Raw genomic sequence first — 24,478 nt, forward strand, 5'->3', positions numbered from 1 at the left:
GTGTGTTGCGTGCACGTACGCACACCCGCATCAATCTCAGAATCCAGAAGCTAACTTATAGAAAAGCCTTTAGAAGGATCTTGTTTTACTTTTATTTTCTTAAATATATTAAGCTCGCTTGATTATCCCACATGTAGGTACACATACAAAGAAAATTGCACGTGGTCACATATCTGTGCACAAGATGAACTCGACCCAAAGGTGATAGAATTGTACAGAGGAAAGAGAACACAAGAATGTTGGTTTCCTTACCATTAATTACAACCCAAGATAACCATGTAATGGCAAGGGGTATTTGTGTGTGTTGTGAGAGTACACATGCAAGGACCCTAGACAGAGTGCAGTTTTCTAGACAAAATTGTCTTTGATTTTTGAAGCCTTGCAATTTTTCTTCCTCTGTGACTTTTCTATCTTGTCCTCAAAAAAAAAATGTTGCTCCTGTTCTAATGAGTGTGCACATCCCATGGAAAGGGGGTGCTCTTGTGTGCTAGAACTTGCTTATCACTAGTTCAGTCCTTTCTGCAGCCTGTGAAATGTTACTCCATGGATCACACAACAGTGATGGATGCGCTGTAAGTGAGAACTAGATCAAGTAATTTCTTCCTCATGTGTCTTTTACCTCTGGCAGATGTGCATACTTGCTGATATAACCTAATTGACACACACCTCCCTCAAGCATGGGCCTTATTCAGTTCTCCATGACCAAAAACGTAACAGTTCTGTCTTGAAGTTACAGCTGAGATGTTGATGACTACCATCCTCTTAAAGGCTAGAGGATCAGACATTTCAGAGAAGCAGCCTGCAGCTTTGTCTTTCCTACTTTGTGTGTCTCTCTCTTCTTTTTCCCCTCCTTTCTTTCTTCTTCCCTTCTTTCTATCCTTCAATTCCTCCTTCCAAAAACACCAATAGTACCAGATGCCATGGGTCTAAGAGATAAAATTGTGCAGCTCCATGGGGTTTGCAGTCTGCTTACTTTACTTCCTATCTGAATATCAACATTAACAATCCTGCCACTCAGTCAATCCCAGATTCATACCTGCCTTACCTCTGGGACATGGAAAAATTTCAGGTCTGGACAGCAAGTGTCTGACATGCTCACTGGCTTTTCTTTGCTCCAGTGCCTACCACTATGCTGTCTGTAAGGCCCTGCTTCCTGGACTGATGTATTAGAGGTGCAATTCTCCAGCGTGTCACTGTTCTTTTGAACTAGGGTGTGTTCACCATAGAGCATAGTCTTAAGTCCTGCACTGTCATGGATCTTAGAGTGCTCATGTCCTGCCCAGGTAGAAAAAGCAGCCTCAGGAGGAGAGGTGACACTGGCATTGCCAAATGCCATTACAAGTTCAGTTCCTCTACCACACCATGTCTCCATACCTGAGTCCTGTCACTTCTGGGGGGGGGGGGGTACATGCAAATTTGTAACTAGTTCTTTCAAAGATATATCTGTGGTTTTATAAAACATGGTCAACAAGGTCTTTGATATCAGAATATGTTCCAGGATGTGACCTGCAAAATTCCATCTTCTCTCTAAGACGAGGTCCTGAGATGTCTTTGGTTAGAACTACTTTCTAAGAAGCAGTGTACACAGTTTTAGACAGTCTCACACGTGTGAGGATCCATGTGAAATCCAGAATGACCATCAGACCTTTCATCTGTAATGCCAAGGCTAGGTACCTCGTGAGCCCTCTCCTTAAAGCCTGTGCCAAACCTGTTCAACAGGAGCAAGTCCATTGCTAATCCTTTTACTGGACCTGAACTCTCTGATCTTGTTCCTCAAAAAATATTTACCCAATGCCCAAGCATCGGCATACTACATACTACTTCAACTTCTTTGTCCTTTGTACCTAAATCTAACTTCCACTTAAGTGATTAATCTGTTACAAGATCCCTGTTCTTTTATTCTCATGTAGGATGCAGCTGGGTCTAGTTGCTCGCTTCCTTAACCGGATGAATTTGGCACACGTTTATTCACTGTTCTAGATGCCTATTCATTCATATTTTCTAGATACCTATTATTCTCTAGAAATATTTGCTGGTATATTCAACAAACTGAACTCCATGCCCTTAATGGCTATATTCTTGGTAGAAAAATAAGTAATAACCAGGAGATTGTGCTGCAGTACATGATGGCCACTATGAAGAGGATGAATAAGTAAAGATCCTAGCTCCTTTAGCTAGGGCAAGAACAACCATCTAAAGAAACAGGGTTATGCTAGATGCCAAGCTCAGCTTGCCCTTCAGACGTGTTGCCATGTCTCTAAGGAATATTTTTATGTTCAGCTTTTTCTTTAGTGGAACATTTTTTTCTTTTACTGTCTATTATTGATGTTTTTAAACTACCTAACAGTTTCTAATTTAACCTAAGAAAGTGTGTGTGTATGAGTGTGTGTGCCTGAGTGTGTCATATACATGGTCATGGAGATGTGTACATATTTACTTGCTTTCTGGTACACATGCACATGGCACTTGGGCATATGGAGACCAAAGGTCCAGGTTGGATGTTCTCAGTCACTCTCCACACTATTTGTTTTTTAGTTTTTAATTACCTCTATTTTCATTTATTTATTTGGATATTTTTATTCATTCTTTGAGTTCATACATGTATAAACTATGTTTTGATTATATCCATACCACTTCCCCTCACAGACCCTTCACATACGCATCTCCATTCAATCTCTCATCTTCTTGTTGTGCTGCCTCTATATGTACATATGCATGGACACAGGGCTGCCTGAGGACCTACCTACCAGGGGCCACATCTCTGAAGAAAAGTGGCTTTCTCTTTCCAAGCACTCCACCAACTGACAACATGGCAGCTTTGAGTCCATGAGCACACAGCTGCATCATTTCTAGAAGATACTGTTTGTCTTCAGTCTTCCATAGCCTCTTCCTCTTACAGTCTTTTTATCCCTTCTTCCACAATGTCCCCCAAGGGCTGGAGGTGGATGTACCTTAGGGATGAACTCTCTGTAGTCGCTTACTCTCTGCACCTTGACCGATCATGAATCTCTAAATTAGCCGTCATCCACTGCAGAAAGAAGCTTTCTCTTGAGGGCTGACAGCTGCAGTAAGGATATAAAGTTAGCATTTAAAAAAGCTTGGTGCAGCATCTACATCACAAAATAATAGTGGTGCCTTGTCCCCCAGAGTCTATGATCTCCCTATCCACAGGTTCCTTGCAGTACTAGGCATGAGTTCCTTCCCAAGAACCAGCCTGAAACCTGATCAGAGTACTGTTAGTTAACTCCACAACAAGCAGGCCACTATTAACAGCAATCAACATTTCTTGCAAAGCATTCATCACCATAACTTCCTGGACTCACAGCAAGAAGAGGCCCTTGGTGACTTTTCTCCTCCAGCTGATTCTCCTTGTCCTGTGAACAAAGTGTGTGGTGCCTTCAGCCACACACCCCCACCACAGTCTATCCACCTCATTCTTTAGACACAGCCTCTTGCTGAACCTAGAAACTGCTGATTAGGCTAAGCCAGCTGGCCAATGGGCTCCAGAATCCCGCTGGTCTCCAGCTCCTCGGCATTAAGGTTTTATAGATGTAAGTGGCTCCACCAGACTATACAAGAAAACTAGGATCCAAACTCAGGTCTTCATCTTGTAGAGCAAACATTTTATCCACAAAGCTATGTATCCAGTTTTCCAAAATCCACTTTTTCAAAAACGTCTTATTTAGTTTCCCTTTGATTACATCAATCCTAGTCCAGACTAGTCAACTACAAAAGAAATCAAACGACAAGCATGGTTTACAGCACAAACACCAGAAGCCTTTCGGCAAAGCAGTTCAGTGAAAACAGACCTGTGCAGAAGTGTCTTCGAGTCTAGAGGCTCATTAAGCAATTCTGAATGTGGTCTCCAGTGTCGTCATGCTCTACCTTCTGTATGCTTCTATGTGTTTTAAGTTTCTGAGTGAGCGGAGACACTTCCGTATCCCCAGGTGAGATGTCTCTATAGGGGAGAAAGCATATGCACTTTGAAAAATGTATTGTCAGCAGTTCCTGATCATGGACTGAAAAATCATTTGTCAGGTAGAGTGCTGTTAGAGTTGACAAAGTTTATCTGATCTGTGTTCTTGACTATTTGGTAGTTGTAGGATTGTTTTGTCACTCTAATAAGACAACTACTACCTAAACACCTTTGGGGGATCGCCATAGTCACCGTTTCATTTATTGGCCAGTTTTTATCATGTGATCACTTGATCACTGCTATTACTTTCCATGTAAATGTGGTCCTTAAATAATACACAATTAAAAAACAAACAAACAAAAATCCTTCCATTCATAAATGAGCTTTAGGCACTCTGCTAAACAAACACAAAACAAAAAGCAAAACAAAACAAAAATAAGGAAAACAGTCAGGTTATGACATTCTAGATCATATATTTGAGATATAATTGTCAAAAGAGTTTCTGGCTCTCCCCACCCCTCAAATAACAAAGGGCTTTGTGGAGGAGTGTTTGGCCTGTTACACAGTGAGCAGATAGATAGGGGAGTTCCCTCCACACATTACAGCATCCTTCTACAGAGCTGTAAAGAAGGCTCTATTGTGTCTAGCACTCCTCCCAGTCTGTGCTTATAGATGTTCTATGTTCCTCTTTGGATTGCTTTCCAGTTTTTATCTGTTCCCATTCTTCGATATTATTTTTCATTCCCAACTAAATTGTTAAACTCCAGTTACACGGAAAATCTCGCCATGGGAAAACTTAAATTTACTTACATCGCATCTAGTTCTGGCAGCAACCGTGATATATAATGTAATGTTTCAAGGTTTCTCGTCATAATTTAAACAGCCTTGACTTTCACTAAGATTAAGCAACCTACTAGGATAATCCATTTCACAATTTTGTATTTCGGTATTATCATAGAGCTAATCAGTTCATAGTAATTACTCCCGCCTAATTCCCAGGAATTCTAAAAGGTTGTATCATATAATATTCTACCATGGAATGTGCCTCTGATAACCACGAGAAAACCTATCCAAGTGGGAATGGCGTCCTCCAGCCCCGCCTTCCTAAGCCACTGATCTCTGTCCAACTGCACTGCATTTGGGATAGCTGTGTCCCCAAGGACACGGGGGAAGCCGTGCAGCTGACCCAGCAATGGGCCTTCTCTTTATTTTGTTTTTGCTCGAGGAAGCAGCCGTAACAAATTGAACAGGTGTTCCTGGAAAAATAATTCTGGAAAGAATCCAGGGGTTGAGGGGACAGGGATACAATTTAATTAATGGTTCAATGAAATGTGTACCGCTCCAGACACTGTGTCTCTGATAGCTTCTGCCACACTGTAAAATTTGGAAAATTAACTGGAATTTCATCGAATGTCATTTTGTTCTGCTGTAGTGAAATAATTCAATCTGAAACATCTCTTAAAAATAATAAATTTATAGAGGACAGTTTGAATTTGAACATCATTTCACCCTCTCAGAAATATATGAAAGCCAGCGTTAATCTCTTACCACTGAGGAAAAGAAAACCTTTGTGGTGTCAGAGCCGCCAGCTCAGAACTTGGTGAAATAGATCAGATGTAATATTTTTGAAGCAAGATCTGAACATATAAATCTGTGAGTTTATTAGTTTTATTAGCAGTATATTCAAGAAAAAAGTTATTTTATAGGTTTTAGATAGGATCAGAGGTGGTTGGGTCTTTGAGTTGTAACCGTTTGCCTTGGGACATGTGGTCTATGGAATTAGGCAGAAGACACCTCAGATTCATTTAATTAACATTTGCTAACTGGCTTTAACCAGCTCCCCCAAATGGTTCACATGTAATTTAAATTCAAGAGGTGTTGGTTTGGTTCGATGAAAAGTTAATTTTACTCAATGGTATGGCATGGCTTCCAAGAAAGTGTGAGTGAGCTCACAATCAGAAGGGTCCTGAGGGAGGTAACAGTTTACCCTTGTGCTCGGCTCTGAGCAGGCCACGCACCAGTTAACTTGAAGAATGCATATCCTAGCCACTGCACAACACTTCATAAGGTAGCTCCACCGGATGTTACAGGAGCAATAATTGAAGAAACGGGTGCCATCTGACCCGGAGAACGAAAGCAGCAAACTCTGATAACCAGGTCCAGAGGACTGCTGCTTGGAGGTCAGCAGGGAAGACTTCCACTGATAAGCAGATGTGTCTTCTGAATGTGAAGCTGAACTCAGAAACAAATGCATGTGTCTTGAAATGAATTTCCCTTTGACTCCAAGTTGACAGTATCCTTGGAGGTCTTCAAGTAGAGACCGAGAAGCTATTGACTACAGAGCTCCCTGTTCTGTGCTCTCCAAACACCCTGTGATACTTTTGAAACTTATCACAATCCTGTTGTGTTTTTATCACCCCCAAATTAAAAAAATTATTCTTTGTCCCATCTGTGAAAGGGGCCGTGTCTGCTTGACTCACTGCTTATCACCCCCCTGGCCCACCCCCAGCACAGGATCACAGAAAATGTTTTTGATACAGATACAAGAAGACTAAGCAGGGGGAAGCGAAACCACATATTTATTAGTATGTTCAGATAAATTTTACCAACTGTCTTAAGCAATGTTGTAGGCATTAGGAAGGTGTGGGCACATAAAACTAATTATTGTTCCAGCTTTGAGCCTAACAGTTTCCAAGAACTACTAAGTAGGTCAGACATGAAAAGAATAGAAACCCAACCATTGTTACTGGAATAATGCATCCTTAAAGAACTGAATGCCTTTAAAACCTCTCCAAGACTAGCCAGACCAATGTGAAACATTTTGAACTTGAAATGAAATAAAGACCTCACTTCTTTATCGTAAAACCACCTTGGGTCTGAAGTTAAATCTCTTCAGGTGTGATAAATCTGGTGGGAAACTTAGACCAATTACCAAGACTCCAGAGACTAGAAGACCCCAGATAGGGGCAATATGAGAAGGGCAAGGTATACAGCTGTATTATCAAAGAATTTCTGAGACTCTACTCTGATCTGATTGTTAGTATCTTATTTTTCTGATTACTTTTGATTATAGCAAGGTTTTACTACTACTAAGAAGATTTCTGCATGCAATATCAAAACTATTTTTGATCTAAAAAAAGTACCTGAAATGCATCGTTCTGACTGAGTCACCATGTTCTTTGAACCTCATCCCATCCTTGCAACAACTTTTCCCTCTTATTGCTATGCATTTTTATTTTATAATACAAGTTGGTGGGAAAAAGAAAGAAAGAAGAAGAAAAAAAACCCAGGCTTCATTTTATAGAAAATTGCTTCCCCAATCTTTTCTGGAATCTCTTTTGTCTGTTACCCAGGCAATATCTATATTATTACTTTGTCCTCAAAAGCTTTTACCAATTTGCCAACACAAGATGACTAAATCTCTTTTCTTTTATCTGGTTTTTCATTAGGAGGGAAACTCCCCAAATTCATTTCTCTCAGGTTTTTTTTTCCTCACTGCTAATCCCAGTGCGTCTCAAGTATGTTTATAAATACCCTCATTATGAGGAAGGGCATTCAGTTTTTGTTATTGCTTCAATTTCTAATGAAAGCTATGCCAAATGGCCGAGCACCCATCCCCCACAGGAAAGCCTGCCCATGGAATGTGGAGTATCTTCTAATTGCCCTCAATGAATCAGCTTCGTGCTTGGTCTTATCTCTGGCACCTTCCCCAGCTTTCTGCTGATAGCCACTAACGTGCAGACCAAGCATGAAGGGATAAAGACGATGTGACTCTCAAAAGGCCAGCCGAAGAGTGAAGTTTGTGAGCTGTTTCGATCCTTTCCTTTCATGGTCCTGACATGATTTATCTTAACCAATTTGCCTTCAGACACGGTTTGCTCTCTTTACTTCAAACATGTAACTCTGGATCCGTCAGGGCCACTTGGACTCTTTCGATTGTTTCTCCTGCCTTTACACATAGGTCCTGTGTCAAAGCATCTTGTATTAATCAGCCCTCGGTGGTAACTTTAAGCAAGCGATATAAGCACTTTCTCTGGCCATCTGTAAAATTAAGTAGTAACTACAAAGCAGCGGACACATTCCTTACAAAAGCACGGGCCAGCCACCCTGGCCTGGCTCGCAGCTGTGGCGAACAGCATGCTTGTGTCTGTCTCCTGACCGCGTGTTTTCTTTTCTGTCCTTCTGCTCCCCTCTTCCCTACCACCCCCAATATCTTCCCTTCTCTTCTTAAACAGCTCCCCTCTACCCTTACCCCCAGGCCTGACCCTACTCCTCACACCTGCTCTGGCCTCATATAATACAGGGTGTTTTAATATACCATCTACGTGGAAGAAAACGGAAGTTGGAATTGCCAACTATGAACTCATTCTTTTCAGTGGGGGATGAAGCTGAGCCCACAGCAAGGAGGCTGTTTTCTTTGTGGTAGCCTCAGAGTGGTTGGGGGTTAGGGAAATAACGTTTAAGAAACAAAAGCTTCTAGCAGATATATGTTTGATCTTTGAGTGGTGTTGCTGCTGGGCCTTATACATTTTTAACATGAGATACTAAGAAATCCAAACATTGGAAGTGGGAAATGCTTGTTGGTTTTCATTTTGCTTATTTTTTTATTATATTTTATTTATTTATTTATTTATTTTGTGTGGCTGGGGGAGAGTTGCTCATTACCACGATGTGCATGAAGGGGCCAGAGGAGTCACCCTGAGGGGGCCTATGGATCCTGGGCATCAAACTCAGATGGCCAAGCCTGCCAGCAGAAACCTTGACTAGCTAAGCAATCTTGCTAACCCTGAGCCATCTTGCCAGCCCTAGGTTTGTTTTGGACTGCACACAAAAAAGGACATAGAGACCAAAAATTATTGACCTGACAAAAGAATGTCTACTATGGGCATTCTGAAGTGAAGAGAGAGAAGTGGGCATGACACCCGGGAGAATGACTAGTTAGTGGAATGACTTAGTCCTCCTGCCCTGTACCCACCCACTGAAATTACACATTTATTTAATGTAAATTTTATAGGACTCAGTAACGTTAGAAATGTAGAAGCCATAGACATTTAATACTGTTTGGTCAAAGGTAGATGGTCATAGGGAAGAATGCATAAGGAAGGCATTTGGATGGAGGGCAATAGATGGGAGAATGCAAGGCATGTCTAGATTCTTTTGTGTCCCTGTGTCTTCAGTGAAAGCATCCCCTCACTTTAGGGACACAGTGAACATCTCTTATGACCTACCACAACAAAAGGGCAGCAATTTCCTGTATGTCTTACTTTAGGAGAGAGAGGCGAGAGAAGGTTAGAGACCACAGAGGCCTTCTTGCTTCCGGCATTTTCTTGGGTAACAACTTGGATTATATTTTGGATTATAGTCCTCAGATTTTACTAAGTGAATATTTTAGATGAGTGGTCTGTCTCTCTGTATGTCTGCCTGACAGAAAAGGGCATCAGATCCCATTATAAATCATTATGAGACACCATGTGGTTGCTGGTGATTGAATTGAGGACCTCTAGGAGAGCCATCAGTGCTCTAAACTACTGAACCATCTCTCTAGCCTCCCAACTGAAAATATTTCTGAATGAAGTTAGAACCCCACTTACTTCTATGTACCTAGGGTTTCCATCTCTGTCTCTCTGTCTCCATTTCTCTCTCCTTCCCTCCCTCCCCATCACACCCTTCTTCTCTTTTCCTGCCTTCCCTACCTCCCTTCTTCCCTCCCTTCATTCTCATGAGCTGAGAGAAATCTAGCCAGAAAAGCTCATGAGCAAAATAGAAATTGGGGGCTGAATTGAAACAGGGGATCAGTGAAAACACAGGATCCCTCAGAATACTTCCTGGGAGAAATTCTTCCCTGGAGAAGATGAGCAATCAGAGAAGTGGGCAAAGCACATTAATAGTGGGAGCTGACCTAATGTTATACACGGACGCAACCCATTTGATGATAGTGAAGCCCACTTGCCAACAGGAGCCACCCATGCAGGTTAAAACGTCTAATGAGCCTCCTAGGAACACATGTTTGTAAATTAAAGAGTAGTTAGAGATGGCTAGATGTGTGAGGAAATCTCACATGAAATAAAAGTTAACTAAAAGTAGATACATTGAGGAAAGGAAGTCTATGGCTATAGCTCATACAGAGTCCCTGCTTAGGTCTGGGTTCAATATCCAGCACTGCAAAATAACAGTATTAATAATTACAGTGTTATCAGAAAGAAATTTTATCTTTGAAACAAGAACTACTGTCTATAACAAAAAAATCAATAAAAAGATTAATAGGTCTAGAAATAGATTGTTGAAAACAGGAGAAATGGGGGAAAGGTGAACAATGGAATGGTAGAGACATGTCAAGGTCCTTAGGAGATATTCACAAGATGGCTGACCTCCGGTAGTGTCAGAGAGCAAAAAGAGGAATAAAATGTGCCCAGCACAGTGAAGAGGAAGTCTTAAATAATTTCTAAGCATCAAGGATGGAGGAAAGATTCTAAAATTGCTTTAGAAGAAAAGATAAATGATGGATCACATTAAAAGCCTCAAGAATACACATGGCGTTAGAACTCTCTAGTATTGGAAATTAGAAGCCAGCGGTGGGGTCCAACTCTGTGGGAACAGTTTTCACCTTAGAATCATTTGACATAGAAGGTTGTCTAGACACAAAGAATCAAAATTTCTTTTACAGGGATAGGAGCAGGAAGGGATGGGATTAAAAGATGTCAGAGGCAGCAAGGGTCCACCCGAAAGATGCAAAGGCAGAAATTCACCATGTATACCCCCAGGGAGGGAGCAGAAGCCTGGCGGCTGAAGGGCAAAGCATCAAAGCAAGCTTCCCTAGGAACATCACACAGGGGCAGAATATTAGGAAGGACAGCACCAGAACAAGCGGCCCTACGAGCATCTGGATTGAGTGGCAATAGTGGAAAGTGTCCAAGAAGAATGAGTCTGCAGATATGAAAATGATACAAACTTTATGTCTCAGTTAGGGTTTACATTGCTGTGTAACACTATGACCAAAAGCAGCTTGGTGAGAGAAGGGCTAAGTCTGTCATCCAAGGAAATCAGGGCAGGAACCCAGAGGCAGGACCTGACTGATGCACCCAAGACCACCAACTCGAGTGGCACTTCTCACAGGGGGCTGTGCCCTCACATAAAATCACCAATCAAGAAAATCTCTCACAGGCTTGCCTGCAGGTGACTCTGGGAGAGGCATTATCTCCACTGAGGTTCCCTCTTCCCAAATGACTCTAGCTTAAGGCAAGCTGACTTTAAAAACTAGCCAGCACACTATACTGGGATACACTGGACCCCCCCCTCTCTCTGTGTGTGTGTGTGTGTGTGTGTGTGTGTCTGTCTGTCTGTCTGTCTGTCTGTCTGTATCTCTGTCTCTGCCTGCAGTGGTCATACACCAATGGTTACACTGTACTACCTAATATTATCATTAAAATGTTCCTTTTCTAGAGGTATTATGGAACAGTTTCAACACTGCTTCCTCAGGGAGCGGGCCTTAGAAAAGGATAGAGACGTATTGCCTTTAGAAAATTTTAACTTTTAAATTATGAGTTAATGGTGTGTTATTTTGATGAAGTAATTCTGTTTCGAAATATTGTCTTAAATCTTATATTCAAACACCTAAATGCAGACTCCTGGGTTTTACGGAGAACCAGATGCCTTGCTTCTTTGGAGATCTATTCTATCTAATGATATGGCTAGACCAGCACGTGTTCCTTCTGGCCTTCACAGTCTCTACCTTGCCCCTTGCCTCCTCTGTAGCTAAGGCATTGTGATCAGTCATTTGACTTGTTACAGAGTTAAGAAAGAGGATGCTAAGTCTGTGTTCCTCCCTTTCTCAAGAGCAGAACAAGTAAAATAGAACACGTTGACTTTGCTCCCCAGCTGTTCTAAGCTCCCTTGTTATCTACTAGGATGTTTGCATTTTCCTCCGGAGAACAAACTGTAAGTCTTGCAGTCTGTTTGGTACATAGGCCGCCTTCTTGTGATGTCTTTGTGTAGGGTGTTTTATAATTGACTGGACTGCAGCTACTACTTCTCCAGATGACGGTCCCTGACTATATGCTCACACTCTTGGTCTTCTCCATACATCCTGTCTCTGTGCATCATAAGGACTGTCCGCTGACTACTTCACCACCCTCACGCCCTTCAGCATACAGGCCTGGCCTGCTTCCTTGTAAATAAACCATCATTGCGGTGGCTCACACTCAGCCACTGGCCTGCGATGACTCCTGTGTGTTTTTCTACTGTGGCCAAACATAGTGAATAAATTTCCATCATGTATTTATGCATGTGGGTTTTCTTCAACACATTTGCTTCTACTTACTTTCATTAAATTTCATAATCCTTATTCAAAAACATTTCCCCCAGTAGGTCAAAGTAGGTTTTAAATTTCCCACTGCTGGCAAAGGTACTGGTTACCCGTCTGACCTGTCATAATTATCACACTTTACAATGTTGCTATGTTGTGCTTCAAAATACTGGTTGAAATTATATAGACTCAGAATGGCTCTCCAGTAAGTGCCCTAAGATTAGCAGTGAGCTATCGAAAAGGACAGTTTAAAACACATACAAGCCTCAAGTAAAATCCCTAAAGTTAAGTAGTCATCACCCTGAATTAAGTATAATGTGTAAATTATTAAGTAAACAAGCGTGAACCAACCTGTATCAGAACACTCAGGACAGGGAGAGCACTGTTTGTTACTGCACTGCTCCAGAACTCTGGACATCTGGAAGAAGACACAGTGTAATTTAGAGAGGACCAGAGTCAAAAAGGAAAGTGGGTCAGGGATAAGATAACCCTAAGGCTCTTTTCCTTGGCCCTCTTCATACACATAGCACAGAAGTAGTACCTCGAGGAAGATGGTTTTATCAGATTCCCACTAAGCTGAGAAACAAGCTAACGGTTTTACATTTCACTTAATATCCTAGCCAACATAATACTACTTAAGGTACTTGTCACTATCTTCTTATATAAAATAATGCCCACTCCCCAGCCTGGTGCTAATTTGTACAGTGTTATGTTTCAGAGAAAAGGTTGGTTCCAGAGGTGGGAATGTGAGATGGGACATCAGTATTTGCCTCCCATGGGGAACAGCAACTGAGACAACGTAGAAAAAGCAAGGTCTGCTGATGAAGAGGCAGGTTGGAGAAAGTAGGATTAACCTGAGAGAGTCTTCTACCACAAGACAAAGCTACAAAGTCTTGACTGGCACAAAAGGAACTCCAGGGCAAAGCTGTAGCCTCAGGAACCCATTCTGAGCAGAAATAAAACCACCAGACACTGACCAGAGGATCAGTCTTAAGAGAGCAACCTAGCATCAAGAGCCGAGGGCTTAGGGCAGTGAGAGCTGGGGTCAGTCATGTCTGCACTCTTTAAAAGTGAGCGGCAACCCATTGCATGGAATAGAAACACAGCTATGCACTTGCCTGCCTCTGCCTCAACCATCCTCCTTTGATGCAGGAGTGATGGTTTGGCTACCTTCTCTTCCTATCTTCCAAGTCTCATGAATATATGAAAAAGTCACTCTGCTATGTCAGAAGCTCTCAGTACTTCAGATAGCTCTCACATGCTGATGGAAGAAATAAGACCAAATGTGGAGGACAGCATGAGTAGACAAGAATTGGTGACACCACCAGAAGGTGGCCCCAGCACTGGGAACCAGAGACAGGCAGATCTCTAGGAGTTAGAGGACAGCCTCTTTGTCTACAGTTCCAGGAGTGAGTTCCAGGACAGTTGAAGGTACACAGAGAAACCAACTCGCAACATACAAAAAAAAAAAAAAAAAAAAACAAGCAAAATGGAAAAAAAAAAACAAAAAAATAAAGAAATGAAGGAAGGAAGGAAAGAAGAAAGAAAGGAGGGAAGGGAAAGAATTGGTGACCTTACTTAGGAAAGAACACTAGACTGAAGACAAAGAGCCACATGGGCCAGGATTGCCTAAAACATGGCTTTCCAATTCATGAAAATGATGATATTTTCCTGACTCAAAATGATTAGCTTCTAGACCTTTGAAAATAATGGGAAGGATAGACTGAGAGCCCCAGTCCTCCTGAATAACCATTGGCTTTGAGAAACATACATGCTAATGTTTAGTTCCCTGACACTGAGTCTTGCCCTTCACTACTGTCCATTAACTGATGAACTCAAACAGTTAGGGAGACTCTTCTTTTAGACAGGGTTAGACACAAAACAGTGAAAAGCAAACAATGATGGTAATAGACATTCTATGTGATTGATGACTTCAAAGGACTTGTTGAATTCTGGGAAATCAAAGCAAATTGAAAAGGGGGAGTTCAGGTAAAATAGGGGAAAATGCATATGGGATAGAGGTAATCTTAGAATAGACATTGTGCATATATTGGCCCATTACCCACTGCATTGAGGATCATAATGTGTTTATTACGACATTCACCAAATGATAGCTATCCCTGTACTGCTGGCCTCTGCATTCTTTGCTAATAATGATGGCTGGAGCTGGGGGCAGAAACATAGAATAACATATTGGAAAAAATCTACAGAAAATAAGAGATGAAATGGTACTCTCTTTAGCTTGGTTTCTTCTTTTACACTGTTACATTAGCTGTTTATTTAGAGAATGTGAAAAACATTGCATATGTCATGTATGTAAGAACACATTACATAAATCTTACAAGGAGAATTTAGAAAATGTGAAGGGGAAGCCAGTCTGGCCTGAACTGCCTTCCTATGTTCTAAACATCTATAGGTCTTACATAGGCAGATGACAGATAGCATCTAATTTATTTTCTGTTGTTAATCTATTTTTTTCAAATCATAACATGTAAAGAAACCCATATATCTACATGACCCAACTTTCACTTCAAGATAGGATTTTTAAAACCTAAACTTAAGAGTTTTTTTTTTAAATTTGAGTATTAATTATTCATTTTTATTTAAGAATTTCTTCATTAGCATTTTCCAGAGATAAGAATTGAAGGTATAATTAACCTTTGAAATGAAAACTGAGGTTTAATTAAGACTAGATAGCACTTCAATGCCTGACATCTCCCCGATCATAGAATAAAATATTTTGAAAGATAGGTTTTGGCCCCAAAGGAGGAAAATGGGTCTCTCTCTCTCTCTCTCTCTCTCTCTCTCTCTCTCTCTCTCTCTCTCTCTCTCTCTCTCTCTCATTGTATTCCTTGGGATTTCGTTTGATTAAGTCACCTGATGGCATATCGACCTCTTTGAATTCAGTTTCTCAAACTATGAGCACAAACAGCTACTCCAAAAGTACTCAGGCCAACACAGCAGCAGAGGGTCTTGACTGACATAATGTCTCTAGTCTGATGGCTCAGCTGGCCCTCCTTAGCTCTACGCCAACAACTGGAGATTTTTTTGGTTGGCACAGTAGTCCTTGTGTGCTGCTGTTACATCAGAAAGACCTGTGGCTCCACATTGGCTCATGCAGATTTGGATGTGAGCTGAGGGCACATCACAGGCAAACATGTGTTGAGCATTATTCTGGGAGTGTCGACTTTGAAGGGCCTCCCAGGTATATAGAGAATTTGGTATGATGAGGAGATGAATTCAATTCAGGGTCCTCAATCTTATTGCCAATCTTTTTCAATAAGAAACCATCTCCTTGGTTTGCACATCTGTGTTTGATAATGGGAGAGAATGTCTTTGATTAGACTTTCAGAGTAATCACTCAAAGGCAACTTTCTCCTCGGCTTCGCTGCATCTCATAAAGTTAGATTTTGCACATTAGTGATGCACTTGATTGCGCTGAAATAATATTGGCTTTATGAGAGAGTATAATCTTGTTCAAAATATAACTCCCTCTTCCTCCCCAAAGTGCTGCTATTTTTGTGCCAGGTTCCCCTCCACCACGATGTTTATGAGCATTTCCCAAAATACTATTTTCTTTGCCTTTATTGTCTTTTTATAACCTTTAATCATGGTTTTAAAAAAATGGTACCTTAATAGCCAGAGGCAAAAATCACAAGTGGTCTTCTCTAAATCTATTTTTTTTTTTTGTAACCCTAACAGCTTTGAACAGAAAATGGTTTTGAGATTTTCCCCTACAATACTTGCCTGGGTAGCTGGAGCGATGGCTCAGCAGTTCACAACACTAGCTGCTCTTGTAGAGAAGCCAGGCTTAAATCCGAACACCCATACGACGGCTCACAACTGTCTGTAACTCCAGTCCTAGGGAGCCAATGCCCTCGTCTGGACTCCCCAGGCACCAGGCCTGTACATGGTACACAGTTACATTCGAGCAAAACATCCATGCACATAGAATAAGATATAAAAGGCTAAAAAACCTTCAGTTTTCCACAATAGTTTTTAACATTTCTAAGAATGAAGATCTCTGACCTCATGTGGAAAGATACACAGTGTCCATGTCTCTGTTTAATTTCTGTCTAGCATGTAGGAAATTTCTCTCTCATTTAGAAAACTGTACTCTTGATCTTTCTCTTTTTCTCATTATTTATTTACATGGTCATGTATGCCAAAAAAAAAAAAAAGCATTTTGCCTCATTTGGCACTTAGTACTGTTTTTTAAATTTTACAATTTATAAATTAAATTCATGCTAAGAACAACTTTCCTAAAATTCGTAGTCTTGATTCCGTCTTCAGGGTTTTCTCTTCAAATTGAAAAAAAAAATGTTTCTGGTTTACCTGTTTTTCAAATGGTGACTGTATCCTGGGATATTTTTAAATGCACTGTCGGCATGACAACTGCTGGTGAGACAGTGATTATTAAATTAAATCATTGTTCCCTCTCTTTGTTTTCCACCCCACTTATGATATAAAAGTAATCATATACCTATGGCACCCATGGTTTTAATGATGTCATCCCTCTGGCTATGGTATCCGTTATCTTGTTTCCTTGTCCATCAGTGTAAATAAATTGAACTTAGACCACGTCCTTTGGGAAGAAATGGGGCATGTTCAGAAACCTGCAAAGGGAGGCTAAGTGCTGGGAGCGTCACCATCTGTGCCTGGTGCTTAGTGCCTAGCTAGTATCCTGTGCAGTTTGAACTGCATAGTGACAGAAAGGAACAAAAAACTACAGCAGACACTGGGAGCTTTCAAGAAATGAGAACCCATGTTCTCTGCCATCTCTGGAAATAACAACCAAAAGGCCACTGAAAATAGGATGGTGCTTACACAGTCCTGGGAAGAGTGCCGTGGCGGGGCAAGAATGACACAAGGGAGGGTGGGCATGACCAATTCATGTTGTGTGCATGGATGGAAATCCCATATTGCACCCATTAATATGTACAATTAACATGCATTAACTTCAACAGTCCAGAAAAAAACAAAGAATGGAGAACGCAGCTGACCAAATAATGAAGGCTCCCCAGAAGGGATTTCTGAGATTCTCTGTGCAGTAGCTACACACCAGGAGCTCCAACTCAAGAGCAAGTGGAAGGGGGCAGGGAGATCAGTCCCTTTTCAGTGATGCATTCTGGTTCTTTCTCTGAATTTAGAACTCAGGGTTGCTCAGTGTGGAAGCTGGGTTGCTGGCCTCTCTCAAGGTCATCAAACTAAGTGAAATGTACGCAGAAACAAAAGAACTGGTTCGTTTCTTTAAAAGAGCAGAGCCTTCCCTTCAAGGGCATGATGGCTTCTGCTGCTGTGTTTGTTTATATAGCAGCCCAAAGTCTTCCTGTCAAACTGCCTGCCTCCCAGGTGTGCATCTATTGCTGAGGTGAAGAAACACAACCAAAGCCAACTGTTTAAAAGAAAACCACTCTTTATGGAGTAGCGGGCTCTTTCATAGCCTGAAATAGATGTAGAGGACATGGGGATGAATAGTCCTGCAGCTGACGGAATCTGTTCGCTTTGCTCTCGGTACAGATATCCACGAGAGCCTGGGATCTCAAGTGTACATAAAGACGGCTAGGTAATTGAGCTCCATGCTTTTTGTAGGGTCGGCATATTATAGGTTTCCCGCATAATGATAACAGAGTCTTACATCAAGTGGAGGAGGAGTGTATATTTAAACCATGTGTGAAGGAAGAAAAGAAGAAATAGGAGAGCTTTTCTTTGTGGTGTACGGTTATAGATTGTCTTTTGTGGATGGATATTTATTTCAGATTTTTGTGGTTTTTCGTGTCCTGAATTCTAGGGGCGCTTGTAAATTGGTTTCAGATGGTTGCTGGTAAACCTGAAGGACTCAATTTTTAAGGTAATTAACTTCACAGTTCTAGGAGAGATCCATGCCAGCCACAGTATGAAGTAACTTTTTATTTAGTTATCTGGAGATTATTAGATTGGCAGATACTTGTAGGTAAGCAGAATGTTGGCTTTGATTTGCCTCTGTAGCTCCTTCAGTTAAATATTTCACAAGAACATAAGAGTAACCATTTCAGATCAGATACACAGGTAATATTTAGCCTCTGTTATGGTGCCAAGTACATATCAAATTCTTGTGATGTAAAGTGTCAAGGAGCACATGATTCCCCACAGTCTGGGGTTTTCCTATCCCCCTTCACACCTCAGGCATGCTTCTTGACTCTGTAGCCGTGAGCCACCATCCCCTTTCCTTTCCAGCCTCTGACTAGTTCCCACAGCTGCTGGTTCTGTTTGGTTTTATTGTTATCATGAAAACCAGTGCATGTTTCGTCATCAAATTGAAAGAACACCATTCTAGTAACATGCACAGCACTGGTTATAAAACACAAAGGAAGAAATCAGTTTTCATCTTTCTATTTTCCAAAGTCTCCTAAAACACACTGAGGCAAACATCACAATAAACTCTGCTTTCCTACTTTAAAAAAAAAATCTAATGTGATTTGGCTGGATTAATGTTCTTTGGGGATTTACCTACAGATGTCCTTGATTCCTTATTTTGTCCAGCCTGGGCTACCACTTGGCCGTGACGTGTTCTACAAATTGACTATCAGGGAGAGAACATAAAGCATCAGAGGAAGAAATGCAAAGAGAAAAATACAAATGTATCCCTGGACAAATGCAAGGTTTATTATAGTTTACCCAGAAAGCCTTCCTTGAAGATACCCCCGATCCTCGTCCTACACTGGGCACGCTGCCCACCTTTCTGCTCTTATAATCCATGAGCAGTCTTGTGGAATAAGATCTCATGGGACACTGTCATATTCTATCTATTTGGCATCCATGGCCCCTAAGTTGAACTTGGTGTATGGAGATTGGGTCTCTAATCCACTAACAGAAAGAACACATTATGGGATGTTCTGGGTATCTGATAACTTTCTCAAAGAAATGGCCTATCTTTGTAAGTCAAGAGCACAAGGTTGCTACCTGATGCAGATCAGGAACCCTTTTTGCCAAAGAAGGGAGCTAAAAACGATGTCAGACTTGTTAAATGCTATGATGGAAATTTGTGTTGTGTGGATAAGACTAGTGCCTGCCTGGAGAGATGTATTTACCTATCATCAAACAAGCTGGCATTAAAATCAAATGACTGACTTATAGCTTGATGTTCTTTTCACTCCCAATTGGTAGCTTCTCATAGCATGCTAGTATTTCAGAAACAAAACACATAACCAAAAGTACCAAAATAGCATCTTACATGCATAAAGAACTTTAGAGGATGCTAAACTCTATAATAAACACCATCTCATTTACTTTCAATGTTATCTCAACAAGGCTATAAAGGGAAAATAGAGTTCTTCTTGAACAGGCCAGGAAGCTGGGCTTCTGGGGAGCTAAGTGGTTAGTCCTTTTAGAATTTACTTCTTCATGAAGGTTCTTTCTCTTTCAAGCTGCCTTATGGTGCTACGAGAGGAAATGATGTCTCCAAAGAGGTACATTCCAGGGACTACAGAGATTTCTCACCCAAAAAATAGCATCACTGGGCAATGGGTAGTTGCTAAATGGAGCTTGTCCTACACTTCACTGGCAAGTAATCGTAGGTCAAAACTTAGGAATTTTGGAATGAGCCATGGAAAGTGCTGCTTCAACAGTGAGACAACTACTCTGTAACAGTGTCAGGAAGAGCGTGTGTGATTCAAAGCCACCCGAGAGTTTGATGAGTGGGCATGTCTCTCTTTCTTTCTAAGTCACCAGAAATTCAGATTAGCATGTGATGACCAGTGGGGGTTCTAGGCAAGCCCTGGCTATCTATTCTTGCCCAGTGCCCAAGAGTCACTTCCCTTCTGTCCTCTTATAAAGATTCCTTTACCAAGCTTTGTATATTGTGCCTTGGCTATATTTAAAGGTAGCTTAACTAATAATGATAATGATGATGATGATGATAATGACAATAAATAGAATTTCAGACTTATAAATATTTGCATTTTATACATTTGATGATAGGACAATCATAGGAAAACATTTATGAGATTAGTTTAAAGTTGACTTAAGTCCCTCATTGAGAAGCTCTGCTGGGTATACACAAAAGAACATCCGTCCTTCCACTAAGAGTAAACAAGCAATTTGAGGAGGTAGTTTCTCTTCCCCAGACTCAAACTATAAATATTATGTTTCTTCTCAGAGTAATAATTATATGGCTGCTTTCCATCAGTGGGACACTGTGGTCCTTTCTTTTCCAGACTTCTAGAATTTTGAATTTGAACCAACATATGTTTATTCACTCTTTCATTAATAAAACAAAGAAAAGTATTGAGTACCCACGAAACACAAGGTACTGGAAGTGAGGAGGAGGGAGGGGCATGTTTTAGTACTTAATCATGGTGTACAAGCAGTTCCCAAGGGTTCTCAGATGCATGTGCTCATGTTTGATGGTGACGCTGATGTACTTGAGGACAGGAGTGTGTCTTACACACTTTGGATAGGGTGTAGGGCACAGAATAGACTGCATAAAAACTTCTTGAGTGGGATTTATTTAGAAGATAAATTATAGCCTGGCTCATAAGCACTAAGAAACAAAGAGATGACCAAACATGGTAACACATTCCTGTATCCAACTCTGAAGTAGGAAAGGCAGGAGGATTTCCTGGCCTACATAGCAAAACCATGTCTTGAAATGTGAGTTGGGGATGGGGGAAGGGGGGCAGAAGGATCTCTCAGTGGGTAAAGTACTTGCCGTGCCAGCTTGACACCCTGAATTCAGATCCCCAGAATTCCTGTAAAAGTCAGACACAAAAACACATGCACAATCCCAGCACATATCTATCACAGTGGTTCTCAGCCTTCCTAACACTGAGTCCCTTTAATACAGTTCCTTGTCTTGTGTTAACGCCCCCAACCACACAATTATCCCATTGCTACATCATTCCTGAAATCTTGCTACTGTTGTGAATTGTAATGCAAATATTTGGCATACTGGATGGCTGATATGTGACCCCCAGAGGAGTAGTGACCCAGAGCTTGAGAACCACTAACCTACATGGAGATAGGACTCAGAAGCAGGAAACTTATCAGGAGTTTGGGAGCCAGCTAGCCTGCCATGCGTTACATTAACAAGTCAGACTGCCTCAGTGAAGAAGGATGATACCCAAGCTTGTCCTCTGACCTCCACATACCTGTTATGCCATGTGTGTTTCTATAATCTCCCACATGTGAACACATACATACATGGGTGCACAAGACTTTTCTAAGAAGGAGCATAAGGGAGAAAAGGAAAGAAAGAAGGAAGAGACATTAAAGAAAGGTGGAGGAGACAGGGGAAAGAGTTCAGGAGAGGAAGGGTTGCCAGGGCTGGGTGTGTGCTGATGGAGGTGTGTGATTTTGCATAAGTGAGGGAAGTCAGAAGATTATTACTCTACAGACTAGGATAGAGAAGAGACATAGTCTTCTCATTAAACAGTGGGAAATAGAAGTGTGTGAAGCAAAAGCTTCTAAAGGTTACAAGAAAGTCTTCAGCTGAGAAAATCAAAGCATACGTAGGAGTTTCCTGAAAAAGTCCATGGTAGTTTGTGATCTTTCTGAAGGCTCCAATGTCACCAGGAAGGAGAGCATGGCCTCTCCAGGAGCCGCTGGAAAGAGGGAGGGGACAATCAGGGCTGAATATTTGCCTAAGGCATAAGAAAGCCCTAAATTGATAAGGAAGCCCTAGGTAGCACTGGCTTTAGAGGAATCTAAATAACTACTTGTCTGGGTGCTCGAGCTTAACTACTGACTCACCAAACCACCTTGAGAAAGATAAAGATCTTTACAGCCTGGCCCCATTAGCCAGTCCTTTAGGAAAGAAAATAAGTGAGTTTGGTAGGTCCTTGTCCTTTTCTGTCCTTAGCAACTTTGCTATTCTTATTTATCTCTCTGTAGTTTCTATAAGGCGGAATCCTGTTGTTTTCAAAGTGCCTTTGGCTCTGGTCCTCTCTCCCCCACCCCACTCCTTTAAAAGTGTGACTTTGGTCTGGGTCCTCTGCGCCTTTCACCTCTCCCAGAGTGAATTTATTGCAGCCCAGCAGCCAGGAAGAGATCCTTCAGTGAGATGGGCTGAGATTCATTTAGGCCCAGGGACATGGACTCATATAAAGGAGCTAGATGATCCCTTGTAGTTTTATCTCCTCTCTGGGGCTTCGGTTCCTTCCTAATCTGTTGTTTTGTGGCTTAGTAGGAAGATCATTCTCATTGATAGGAAAGAGAGGAGCGTTTGGAATGCTAATGGCCACTGTTGTCTCTCCTGTCATCTGCTAATTCTGTAATATCTGCCCCCAGGGGGGTATGAATCATACCTCCAGTTCACTCTAAACATACGTTAACAATTCCTTTTATTGTCTCCTGCATTTTTTCTCAAGCCTGAGCTTACTCTCAGATTTAACCCCTCCCAACACAACTGGTTTTATCCAGTCCTTCCCTGTTGAGTTTGGATTATAGGCCGATCATAGTTTATACTGTTCCTGTTTCATCACACCCCCATTTCTTACCTTCCCAGGCTCTGCAATCTACTCATCTGTGTAGCCTCCACTCCTTGTCAGGTTTTACTGTTTGATCTCTGTCTTCTCCCTCCCTTTCTCTTTCATGCTGTCTTGTCTTTTCCTTTCTTTTCTCTTTCGTTTGCTTGCACACTCACCTTGAAGCTGTCTTATTCTTCTCTCTCAGATTGCAGAGCTTTGCCTCCCTCAGATATTGGGAAGCATGGCTTGTAGACAGCTTGCTTCTTAACATTTCAGGCCCGCAGAGAACTGTGGACTGAATGGTGAAGACGGGGATTAGTGCCTTTGTGATGTTTGGGAATGGCTCCAGGCAGGCTTGCTTTCCCTCCCCAAACCTTTCTCCTACTGTTGCTATCATTAACTTTTCTTTATTGGTTCAGGAAAAATGGCTCCCTCTCACCAATGCCTCCAATTTATGAATGGTTAAACGGCCATGCTTAAAAGTTCACCTTTCTGCTTTTAGGAGAATGCAACTTTAGAAATCTCTCTTAATACTAGCATGCGTTATCTTCCCCATATAGCATGTAACATGTAAAAAGAATAGTGTCCATGCTCTCTGGGTGTCTGGATCCTCTGCCACCCATTTCCATTGTGATATGTCACCTAATTGGCTTCTATGTCTTCTGACTGAGTCTGAACAACAGCTCTTACTCATGGCTCTACTGTCATTGTCTACAGAAAATCTTCTATTTAATGGCCTCTCCTGATCCATGTTCCTAATTTCTTTTTTGCTTCACATTTACTTAAGATGTTTAGATATATCCACAGTGAAAGTTATTTATTAGCAATGTTAAATGCTGCCAAGGAACAAACCCAAGGCCTCGCACATGCTAGCCACGCTGGCTCTCACCAAGTCATACTGTCTACCTTTAAACAGACAGATTTAGCTTTAAAAAAATAGTATTATGCTATTCCAAACTAGAATCATCTAAATGTTTTCATTCCTCATTTCTTTGATTCAACATTGTCTTTAATTCCAAGTCTACATAATTCCATGTCAATCTTATTTGTTCCTTTAATTTTACTTTATGTGTGTATCTGCTCTATTTTATTTTTATAGTCCCGAATGATGGGCAACCATTTAGCTTCCAAACTCCCTTAACATACAATGGCATAAAGAAACATCCTTTTGTATACCTTGTAAAGGACCTGAGGAAATTTTTCTGCCTTGGAATCATAGAGAGTAGAGAATAAATGAATTTTTAAATTTATTTTATTTTATTTTATTATTTTCTTGCTGTCTAGTTATATACAAAATTACATTTCTAACATGAGCGTTTTCAGTGCTCAAGGTCTTCACCCATACTTGGTATCATTCACCTTTCCAATTTTCATCTTTCTAATCACATATCAAGCTGTATTTCATGTACCTGTATATGGATTTCTTCCATTACCAGTGTGTTTTATGTATTCCTATTGGCTTGTTATAAGTCTTAGAAGTCCCTGTTGTATTTATTATTTATTTATCTTGTACATCTTTTCTTAGACGTCTTATTCTGTTGATTTTTTCCTCATCAGTTTGTAGTACCATCAAATATGTCAGTGCATACCTAAGTACAAGATGCTTCGTTCTGCAGCAGTCAAGCTTCCCATATACCAGTTACTAGACACGGTCACTGGTTGTGTTTCAGCATCTTGAGAAATATTTTCTTACCTCCAAGTCACAAAAATATTTCCCTATATTTTCTTCTCTAAGCCACAAAACTATTTCCCTATATTCTCTTAGCTTTGTTGTATTCTCTCTCTCTCTCTCTCTGTGTGTGTGTGTGTGTGTGT

At 41.1% G+C, this 24,478-nt stretch overlaps 1 protein-coding gene and 1 long non-coding RNA gene across 3 annotated transcripts in view; one reads left to right on the forward strand and one right to left on the reverse strand.

Moving 5' to 3' along the window:
* Nucleotides 1–24,478, forward strand: part of Pard3b (par-3 family cell polarity regulator beta) — a 1,028,371-nt gene that overhangs the window by 759,268 nt on the left and 244,625 nt on the right.
* LOC134480583 (uncharacterized) lies at nt 72–22,960 on the reverse strand. 2 transcript variants are annotated; one of them, XR_015629605.1, is made up of 4 exons: nt 22,840–22,960; nt 12,570–12,636; nt 3,810–3,958; nt 72–3,062 (listed from the first exon to the last, which is right to left on the reverse strand). It is a non-coding gene; the product is annotated as an uncharacterized LOC134480583 (long non-coding RNA). The 2 variants fall into 2 exon arrangements; XR_015629604.1 differs by having other exon boundaries at nt 22,694–22,953.

Source organism: Rattus norvegicus, chromosome 9 (assembly GCF_021556685.1).
Source record: "Rattus norvegicus strain SHRSP/BbbUtx chromosome 9, alternate assembly SHRSP_T2T, whole genome shotgun sequence".
In the NCBI taxonomy this organism is placed as follows: Eukaryota; Metazoa; Chordata; class Mammalia; order Rodentia; family Muridae; genus Rattus; species Rattus norvegicus.